Source organism: Miscanthus floridulus, chromosome 6, assembly GCF_019320115.1.
Source record: "Miscanthus floridulus cultivar M001 chromosome 6, ASM1932011v1, whole genome shotgun sequence".
Lineage (NCBI taxonomy): Eukaryota > Viridiplantae > Streptophyta > Magnoliopsida > Poales > Poaceae > Miscanthus > Miscanthus floridulus.
The window spans coordinates 140,835,322-140,844,836 of NC_089585.1; the positions used below are offsets into that span (position 1 = coordinate 140,835,322).

Sequence of the window (9,515 nt, forward strand, 5' to 3'; positions counted from 1 at the left end):
TAAAAGTATACAGGAAATTGGTTTTCAGGTGACGGATAATGATCTGTTTGCTCTTGAAGTTTGAACTTGGGTGATTCTGCCCGGCAGGTGGTTGGGAAATTTCAGAGCAGGGGAGGTGGAGGCATCCAAGTGTCGCATCACCCGGCTGCTATCCTCCCTCCACGCTGATGAAGTAGTCAAGGCTCCGTTAGCTCTCTTAATCTCGACAGAAACTGACTGAAAAATATTGTTCTGGTTGAATTGTTGTAAGAGAAAAATATTATTCTGACTAAAAAAATACCGAAAAACCAAATATGGATAAACAGGGCCAAGTAGTTGGACCGCCTAATCGTGACAAGGAAGCCGTCACTTGAGTAGGCATTATTCTACTTCTCTGCGTGCTGCAACTGAAAGAGACAAAGGGAACATGAACAGTATGGGTTCGTCAGCGCGTTGACAGTTGACACCGTGCTGCAGCATGCTTCGATTTTTCATTTTTTACCCGCTTGACCTTCGCGGCTCACCCTGATGTGATCTCAGTTAAAATTCTAAAACAAACAAAGGTAACATGGTATTCTGTGACGCTCACGTGTTATTTAACTGACCGAGTCGGACGTAATGGGCAGGTTAATTATTTAACTATAGTTTAACTAGGTGCGTTGCCAAGATTACGATGCGAGTCACGATTGCTGCTGACAGAATCAGAATCCATCCATCCTCTCAAATCTCAAAGTCCCACTGATCGCGTTTTGTGCGCCAAGCCGTGGCGTTTGCGTCGGCACCCGGTCAAGTCGCTCCCAACTAAAGTCGTGCGGATACTTTGACCACGGTAATTTGTTAGTTCCATGAACGATTCCACAGCTGATGCTCGTTCACATGCATGGCCTTCTATTTATGAATGAGAGATAGGGGGCGCTTTCGCTGCGCCGGTTTTGAGGCCACGCCACCAGGCAACGCGGCAGACCGCACGAAATCTCCTACAACTAAAAATAACAAAGCATGGATATTTTTTTTGGTGCGACATTCGTCCATCGTTATGTCAACCCGCCCATGCGATTTTTCTCCGCGCACCGTCCGCCCGTCTCCTAAGTAAAGAAACGCCCACCCTGCTCCCGTGCCCACCCACGCCCGCCCGTAGTAGGCTGCGCCGCCGCCGCATGCGCACCATCGTCACCCGCGCCCACCCGCATCTGGGCGCGCCGCCGGCGGCCGCGTAGAGCTGGGGAACCCCCGTCTAGCCTTCTCGGTGGCTCCATGCGTCGCTCCTCGACGTACTCGCTCTCCATCTCTCTCGCGCGCGCGAGGGCACGGGCGCACGCCCGCACCTACACGGGGGCACGGGAGGTCCCATGCAGGCTTCTCCGATCCCCAACAAGTCGGCAGCAGTGATCCCAAGCGGCCTCCCATGCTTTCCGTGCCTATGCCGAGCGAGTCTCCTGTCGTGCGGAAGAAAGAAATGGCGCTGCTGCCGCTAGCGCGCCGCCGCCGTCGTTCCCACGTGTGCACCTTGAACGCCGGTTGCAGATCCAGGTGCTCCTCCTCCAGATCCCATCTCCATCTCCTCCATATCATCTTCTTGTCATTCCCCTTCACTTTCCCTTTCCCTTCTTGATTCGATTTGATGGTTCCAATGCAGGATGCATCCCGTCGAGCTTTGATTCAGATTCGAGTGCAGGGCACGGCTTCTTCATGAGGTAAACATGGGCGATACATGGAACTCCAGCTTTCCCCCTCCACGTCAGACCCTTTTTTAGTAATATTCATGTTTATTGAAGAGATGTACACAATACTGCTGGATAGTAAATGCGTTAGTGTTTGAGGAATCCATCATCGTCAGACCATTTGATGACACACAGGCAGAGGCGGAACAGGGACACGACTTCTAAAACCAACTTATGGTTGTAACATTCTAACACTTCCTTATAGGTGACTCTGGAATGAAATGATCTTCATTCGGCTTAGTTGCTGCTTTTGTAGAGATTGAAGATGTTATAACACTCATGAAGATGTACTGTTTCCATCAATATATTGATTTATTGTACTGTTTCTTATCTTATTCATCTCAAAATGCACTTCTGAAAAATCAGCAAATCCAGAAAAGTTTAATTTCAATTCCTTGATTCTGATGCAAATGCATCTGTATTTGTCTTACAATCTCGAGCCATAAGTAACATGTATTGCTGCCCTTGCTGCATGACTCTATTTAATTTTAGAAAAGGCAAGCCAAGTTGTTTAATGATTAGTATCTTGAGTCAAATGAATTAAAAAGGCAAGCCAAGTTGTCTAATGTTTAGTATCTTGAGGCATTTATATTCAGATAGCCTTACTTTCAATTTAATCATTAATAGTTCAATAAAAAAAGTTTCAGAAATAACGTATTGATTTTTCACCATGACTTCTTCCTGATTTTTCAAAAGATCTGAACTGCTAAATAAATTTTGTAGTATACTGTATCTAAATGTCTATTGTCTATCATTGTTCCTGGTTCTTTTTTACTAGCACTCTTTGGTATCTTCATTTTAGAACTGTAAAGATAATTTTTGTCTTTTACTATTTGCTGGACCTGACAGATTCTTGTTTTACTGGGTACAATGTTTTTTTTACTGAAACAAAACTCTCGATTATTTTAAAAAAAAACTCTACGGTAACTAATATGTTCTTTTTACTTCTGTATTCTGCCTGTTCGTTAAACTTAAGTCTTTTTGCTACTAGATATATTAGAATATTTTATTGGCCTTGCTAAAAGATGTTTGTTCCTGCTGTTCATACTTTGATAGTCATTTGTTTTTATGATACTGATTTGGTGTAGCTGCACAAAGAATATATTTGTTCATGCAATATATAGTCATATTATATTCTTGTTTATTCTGTTAGATGGGTTTGCCTGACCAAAGAATATAATATTTGATAATGCAACTATATATCTACTATATAAATTGTCTAATTCTTTCGTATCGCGTGGTGTCCCTGAATAATTGCAAATCTATATTTTTATCAGCCGACGGTGTTCATGAAAAGTATTAGTTGCATTAGGCTTCTTTTCCTGTCGAAATACTTGCCCCTGTGTCGACCCCATCGAAGGCTTTGATGATCTCGCTAATTATTAGGGGCGCCATTGTATTGGGCATTATTGTGGTATACTGGTATAGCAGTAGACAATTAACAAAAAGCTACTACTTTAGAATTATTTTAGGCATAGATGCACTGAGAGATATGAGGCGCATCTGTGGTACAACAATTGCAGAAGGGAAGAACAAACTTACAAGGGTCGTCAAGGTTGTTATTTTAAATATGTATTTTTTTTATAAATTTAATCTTTCCACAGTGTTGTTATCTATTTACTGACATTACTTTGCTTTTATCATTTTTTGGATTTGTTGTGATGATTTGCTGGATTGAAATCAATTTTTGAATCTACAGTCTATTTAGATACGCAATTTCACTTGATTTGGATCCAACTACTTAATTTAGTTTGTTTCTTTTTTTCCTATATAAACATCTTTTTTTATCTCTACTTGGGCACCTTCAGTAAGTAGCAGAAATTCTTATGAAATAAATGGCTAAGGGGGCAACAACAATTTACCACATATGTGTCACTGTTAGTTTCATGATTTAGTTTTTAAAAGAAGTGCAGGTTCATCATCAAGGCACAGTTGCTTTAAGTTTTTCCGTTATTTAGTTCATAGATGGTTATAGAATGTCCTTATTTTGTCTTCTTACTACAGGGTGTTGCTTAGTGTGTGGCCTATATATATTTGTATCACATCCGTGTGAAATCAATGAATAATGAAAATAGTCTCATTTGCCGTTGAAATAAAATTAGTGGAACTTTTCAGTCTCCTATTTCATATTAAATTGGTGCATGACAACGTAGATTGCCTGGTTTGAACATTGTACAACTCGTGGAAGAGGTAATACTGCTAGGACGGCTATGGATCACGGTGTTGGTGGTGCCCGTGCTAACAGTGGGATAAGGGAGAGAACGGCCCATCTCCAGGCCGGTGCCGCTCGCCACCCATCTCCAGGCCGCGCGGCGGCCCTCACTAGTCATGCTCGTAGACCTGGCCCGGGCCGCACGGCACTGGCCCTAGCCCGGTCAAGCGGAGTCACGTTCGCCGGCCCGCCCCATGCCGCGCGCGCCTACCGATGCCGCCTCTGCGCACGCCTACAAGGGCTGCATGCGACGTCGCCTCCGCGTGCCGCTTCCTAGGCATCACGGGCCATCCTCGCCACCTCCTACGCGTGCGGCTTCCTGGGCAGCATGGGCCGCCCTCACCGCGTTGTTCAGCCCAAGCCTCCTCGTTCACCGCGGTCTAAGACCACCCAGTGCCGGAGATCTCATCGCCGATGGCTATCCGAGTGCGACTCGCGGCGACCAGCCTCAACTTCACCACGTTCCTCTAGGTACAGGCCAAGTACCAGGAGCGGCCCCCGCCCCCGTTCGTGCCTGGATCCGACTACTCTGGCGTGGCATGGCTGACGCAGTACGGCCCGACGTGCCTAGGGTCCTTGGCTGAGCAAATCCTCACCGAGGAGAAGCAGCTGTGAGTTCTTAGTTGTGCTAATTCCTTTTAGTTTCCTTTTTTTGTTTGAGGTCACGGTGGTTCGATGGTTTAGATTCTCCAGGATATATATATTTTTTAATTTCTTTCTTGGATCATTGGATGGTTACGTTAGGTGTAGATGGGGGGTCTCAGGAGTAAAAATGTTGCTGTTTTTTTGGAACAGGTAAATCTCTTGGTACTTTGTGAGTTGCCACAAATGATAGTTCAATGGTGGCATGAAAAGAATATATTGGGTTCACGATGCAAATATGGTCCTTTGTTCGATAGTAGAAGTATAGTAGTACTATTGTGATAGCTTGGTAGTGGCGTTGAAAATGTTTATCTGTTAGGATTTTCGTTTATGTGTTCATGTGTAACTAGACAATGTACATATAAACGGATAATGCCTTCCATGGCCATACATGCTAATAACAAACAAAAATTTCTTTGCATGCAACATGCCCTGTTGTCGAGAAATAGTGACCATTCAGATTACTTTAGCTTTTTGTACTGCTAATTCTTGTTGATTTATTCTTGTAAGTTGATTCTCCTGCACAGGCTTCTTTTTCTTTTCTGTTGTGATGGTTATGGAGTGCATTGGATTGTTGCTGAATTTTCTACCGGTCTGAATCACAGGAATCATGTTGGGGTTGTATGAGGACAACAGATACAAGTCTGAATCAAAAAAGGTGCACCTAAAACAGGTTGATATTATTGGACTGAGTTATGGTGCCGAGGTGGATCATAAACTTAAGTAGGCTAATGATCTTTCGTCGGGTGTGATATTCGGAAGAGAGCTTGTGAACTCTCCACTCTCCGGCAAATGTCCTTACCCCTGGTCCATGGATCTTTCTTGATTATGAAAGCATCTAGGCCCCTAGTTGGGTTTCGGTGATTAATGACAATACGTAATTACTATGACTAACGTGTGTTTTGTAGAGGCAATTAAGTTAGGTCATGGTAATGGAGATTGGTTGGGCAATCATGGTTGTCATGCCCCTATGATGGAAATAGTTTTGGTTTTCAAAGGATGGACGACAAGGTTAAGGATGGACTAGTTCTAAGTGTCATTTGGAGTTGGAGAGACACTTAGAGTAGTTTAGGACTTTGTTTTTCCCTTTGGTCGTACTATTAAGGGGGGTATGGACGGATAGCTTGACCTAGGTGAGTCTAGTGAGTTAGGTGTGGTGCACACTTGTCAAATCTAGCACTAGGTAGCTCCTAAAAAGCCCTTAGATCAATTAGAGCAAACTTCATTCGCATATGATTGCGAGATGGAAGTGAATGGAGGGTCAAATGCTGACCGAACGCTGGCGCAGAGTCCGGTCAGGTCATTTGATCAAGGTGAAATCGTCTGGTGTGATCGGATATTGAGAGGTGAGTGACCGGACGCTGAGTGCCAGCGTCCGGTCGACTCTAGTAAGGTTCTAGAGAGGGAAAATCGTGACTAGACACGTCCGGTCAGTGCTGACCGGACGTTGTCCAGCGTCCAGTCACAACTTAAACACTGGGTTTCGGGGAGAACTGACCGGAGCGTCCGGTCAACTTGACCAGAGCGTTCGGTCACCCCATAGAGGCACATAACGGTTCGTTTTAAACACGGGTATATAAATACTTCCTCCATTCGTGTGAGGGGGTACTTTTGCTCATTCCAACAGCTGAAAAACACCCTTGAGAGTGCCAAGAAGTGTAAGGCCCTAGTGAGATGATTGAGATTTGAGAATCCAAGAGTGAGACCTCATTAGTGAAAGTAAGAGTAGCAAAGTGTGCGTCCACCCTTCTCATTAGGCTTGTCATGGTCAAGTGAGAGTTCGTGCTTGTTACTCTTGGTGATCGCCATCACCTAGACGACTTGGTGGTGATTGGGAGCTTGGTGATCATCCGACGGAGCTTGTGGATGACCCAACTCAAGTTGTGAGCGGTTGTGGGTGATTTACCACGACGGAGTGCCAAAGAATCAACCCATAGAGAGCACTTGATCCTTGCGTGGATTAAGGGGGAGCTACACCCTTACGTGGGTGCTCCAACGAGGACTAGTGGGGAGTGGCGACTCTCCCATACCTCGACAAAACATTACCGCGTTCCTCCTTCTCTCTTTACTTTGAGCATTTACTTTGAGCAATTCAATTCTTGTCTTTACATTCATAGAATTGTCATGCTATAGTAGGATTGGAACTTAGGTCGCAAGACTTTTTGTGCGGTAGAACATTAGAAACACTTTCTAGGCACAAGGGGTGAAGTTGGGCTAACCGTAGGGTTTAATTATTGCAAAGAAATTTAGAATTAGCCCAATTCACCCCCCTCTTGGGCATCTTGATCCTTTCAGATTGTTCTTCATAGATTTATTGTCAGTATACTTATTGCAGTCATCCTTTGTCCTTTCAGCTGTGCTTGCGGAGGAGGTGTCAAAGATCGCTTCTACTTTCAGTGATGTGTTCACTGCCACAATACTAGATGTAGAGAAATGCAAAGAGTTGAAGATGGGTTCCTACTTGAGAGTTGTTGCATCTTCTGCTAACCCAAGTCACTTCATCCATTTGTGCTACAAACCCACTGATGGGAACGTTAAGAGAAAGCTGGCTATTGTTGAGAAGGGTTTAACTTTTGACAGGTTTGTACATTGTAGTACTTGCGACATACTCAGTGGCTTTATGAAAAACTAGAAGTAGACATGAAGGTGGAACAATTTTCTATCTTTCTTATGCTATGATTTTCCCTTCCCACAGGTTCATTAGTTTATTTCTAATGTAACCCCACTCATGTGTGGGGAAATGATCAATTCATCCTTCTGATTCTGTAAGTCATTTAGGACATTGACACAATCTCCAAAATAACACTTGGACATAATTTTTTTGTAAAAGTATTGTATTTTAATTAGAGACATTTATAAATTGTTATGAAAGTAATTTGTATGGGTTCCCTTCATTGTCGTGCCTCAGCTCCGCACTCAGCTTACCTGGCCTGTTTTGCAAATTTTGGCATTGATGGAGACTCTATTAGTTTGAGTTGGATGCTATGCATGTGGAATCCGGTAAAAGCAACAAATGGTCCATAATTCTATTTTATCATATATTATTTGGTTTACAGTTGAAGCTAAAAAAATCCTCAGAGCTTGCTAAACCTGATAATATACTTGCTGGTATATGGATTGATCCAAGTTCTAACACAAGGAGTCGAATGTAAGTAATGGAATTTATATGATTTTGTATATGGAAAGACGTGCTTGTAATTTTCCTGCAGTTCATTTCCCGTTCTTCTCTTTAGGTCCTTATATACTGGGATCGGTATCCATTTTCTGAAGTGGTGAATGGATACAAGGATAATGCGAAGGTTAATTTTGTAGGATGGTAATTTTCCCATTATTCTTCAACAATCCTTTGTTTTAGTATGATAACGAATTATAGCATGCTGTTTTTTTCCTAATCACGTTCATTCTCTATCCTGAATTCCAGGTCACTAGATGATTAGCATGTGGCATTCACTGTGTCTATGAACATCAGGGCGCCACTGCTTGCTAATAAATTGATGATTTTATCATCACAATGGTTTCCTGATTTCCCACTTGTTCCATAAATTTCTATAGCTTATAATTCTAGGTTGACAGTACGTACTCTGAAGGTTGGCGTTCAACTGCGCTACCTAAAGAGGGAGAGATATTTCCATTATCTTCAACTAAGGATTGCCATTTTGTATGATGTTGTTCTGTTCTGTGACTCTGTCAAGTCACCGGCAGCCTCCCTAAAAGATTGTTTGCTCCTGTTTAGTGATTCTCCAGAATGTGGTTGTTTCCTGATTTTTTAAACAAAAAATGATGCAGGCAATGAAGGAAGACAATGCTGAATTTTGACTAAAGATGAATTTTGAATTTCTTGGAACTATCTGGTGTGTGTATGAAGCTGTTGTAAACCTGTTACTCATATTCTGTGGAAGCCGTGAGGTGATAATTCAGCTCGATTCTGATAAAGCTGTTGTAAACATGTTACTCTCTCTTCTTCACCTTGAGAAATCCAAATATTGCATGCTTTTGTTAGCAGAACTCAACCTGATTGCAGAATACTCATATTCATCAGATGAACTGAAGTGCGAATAAACTATTCATCTGGTGAACTGAAGTGAGAAATAACGACGTTGAAGAAATGCTGAGATTGCAGTTCAGTTCCAAATCTGAAATCTATGTTCTGCCTTTTAGTTTTTTGATTTATTTGATTATGTGTTTATTGATGAAGTCAGACGTCGTCGAGTTCAAAAATTTGCTAAGGACACCGTGTCGCGTCTCATAGATTTAGAGAACTAAATAATATTGAAATTATTTACACGCTTGTGACATGCACTTTGAATAGATGATGGACATGAATTTAGTTTAATATAATAGTCATTTTGTGCATTTTCATTGGTCAAACATGTTCAAAATATGTGGATTGAGTAATGTTTGTCTGACATATTTGATTGCTTCATTTAGTTTGTAATATCGGAGACTTCTTGCCGATATAAAACATTATTTTAGCCGTATCACGGAAAAGTCTATATAGTAGAGTTTGTGAGTCTACGGTGCCGTACTCTTAGTGATTGTTAATTTCACAAACTTTGCTTTTTGGATTAAATGTCGGTTTAATGACTTATAATATTATTATTTTATCGTGCGATCCGTATATTTTTAATACAAAAATTTAGTTTCCGTAGCAACGCACTGACACGCTACGTAGTAACTTTAGAAATCCATAGTTCGTAGGTTGTTTTCGGGTGAATGAGCATAATGTTAGCTTGTCGTATGGCATGAGACATGATTAAGAAAACATGTGACTAAAAGCTGTGACAGAATAAAACCATTCACGATTTATAACATAATTAGGAATAACTGGATGGTATCTATATATATTGAACATGGTCGCTAGACAAAAGAGCAAAAACGAAAAGTTTGCAAGGGACACCAGTCAACACCAATATATAAACTCTACAAACTCTGCAAGCACCAGTACATTATATCTGTATTTA

General features: G+C 42.0%; 1 long non-coding RNA gene across 2 annotated transcripts; it reads left to right on the top strand.

Annotated features, from left to right (window-relative positions):
• Positions 1 to 1,067: 1,067 nt before the first annotated feature.
• On the top strand, positions 1,068 to 7,497 carry LOC136459940 (uncharacterized). 2 transcript variants are annotated; one of them, XR_010760282.1, is made up of 4 exons: positions 1,068 to 1,509; positions 1,616 to 5,227; positions 6,909 to 7,134; positions 7,250 to 7,497. It is a non-coding gene; the product is annotated as an uncharacterized lncRNA (long non-coding RNA). The 2 variants fall into 2 exon arrangements; XR_010760281.1 differs by having other exon boundaries at positions 6,909 to 7,497.
• The last annotated feature ends 2,018 nt before the right edge of the window (positions 7,498 to 9,515 follow it).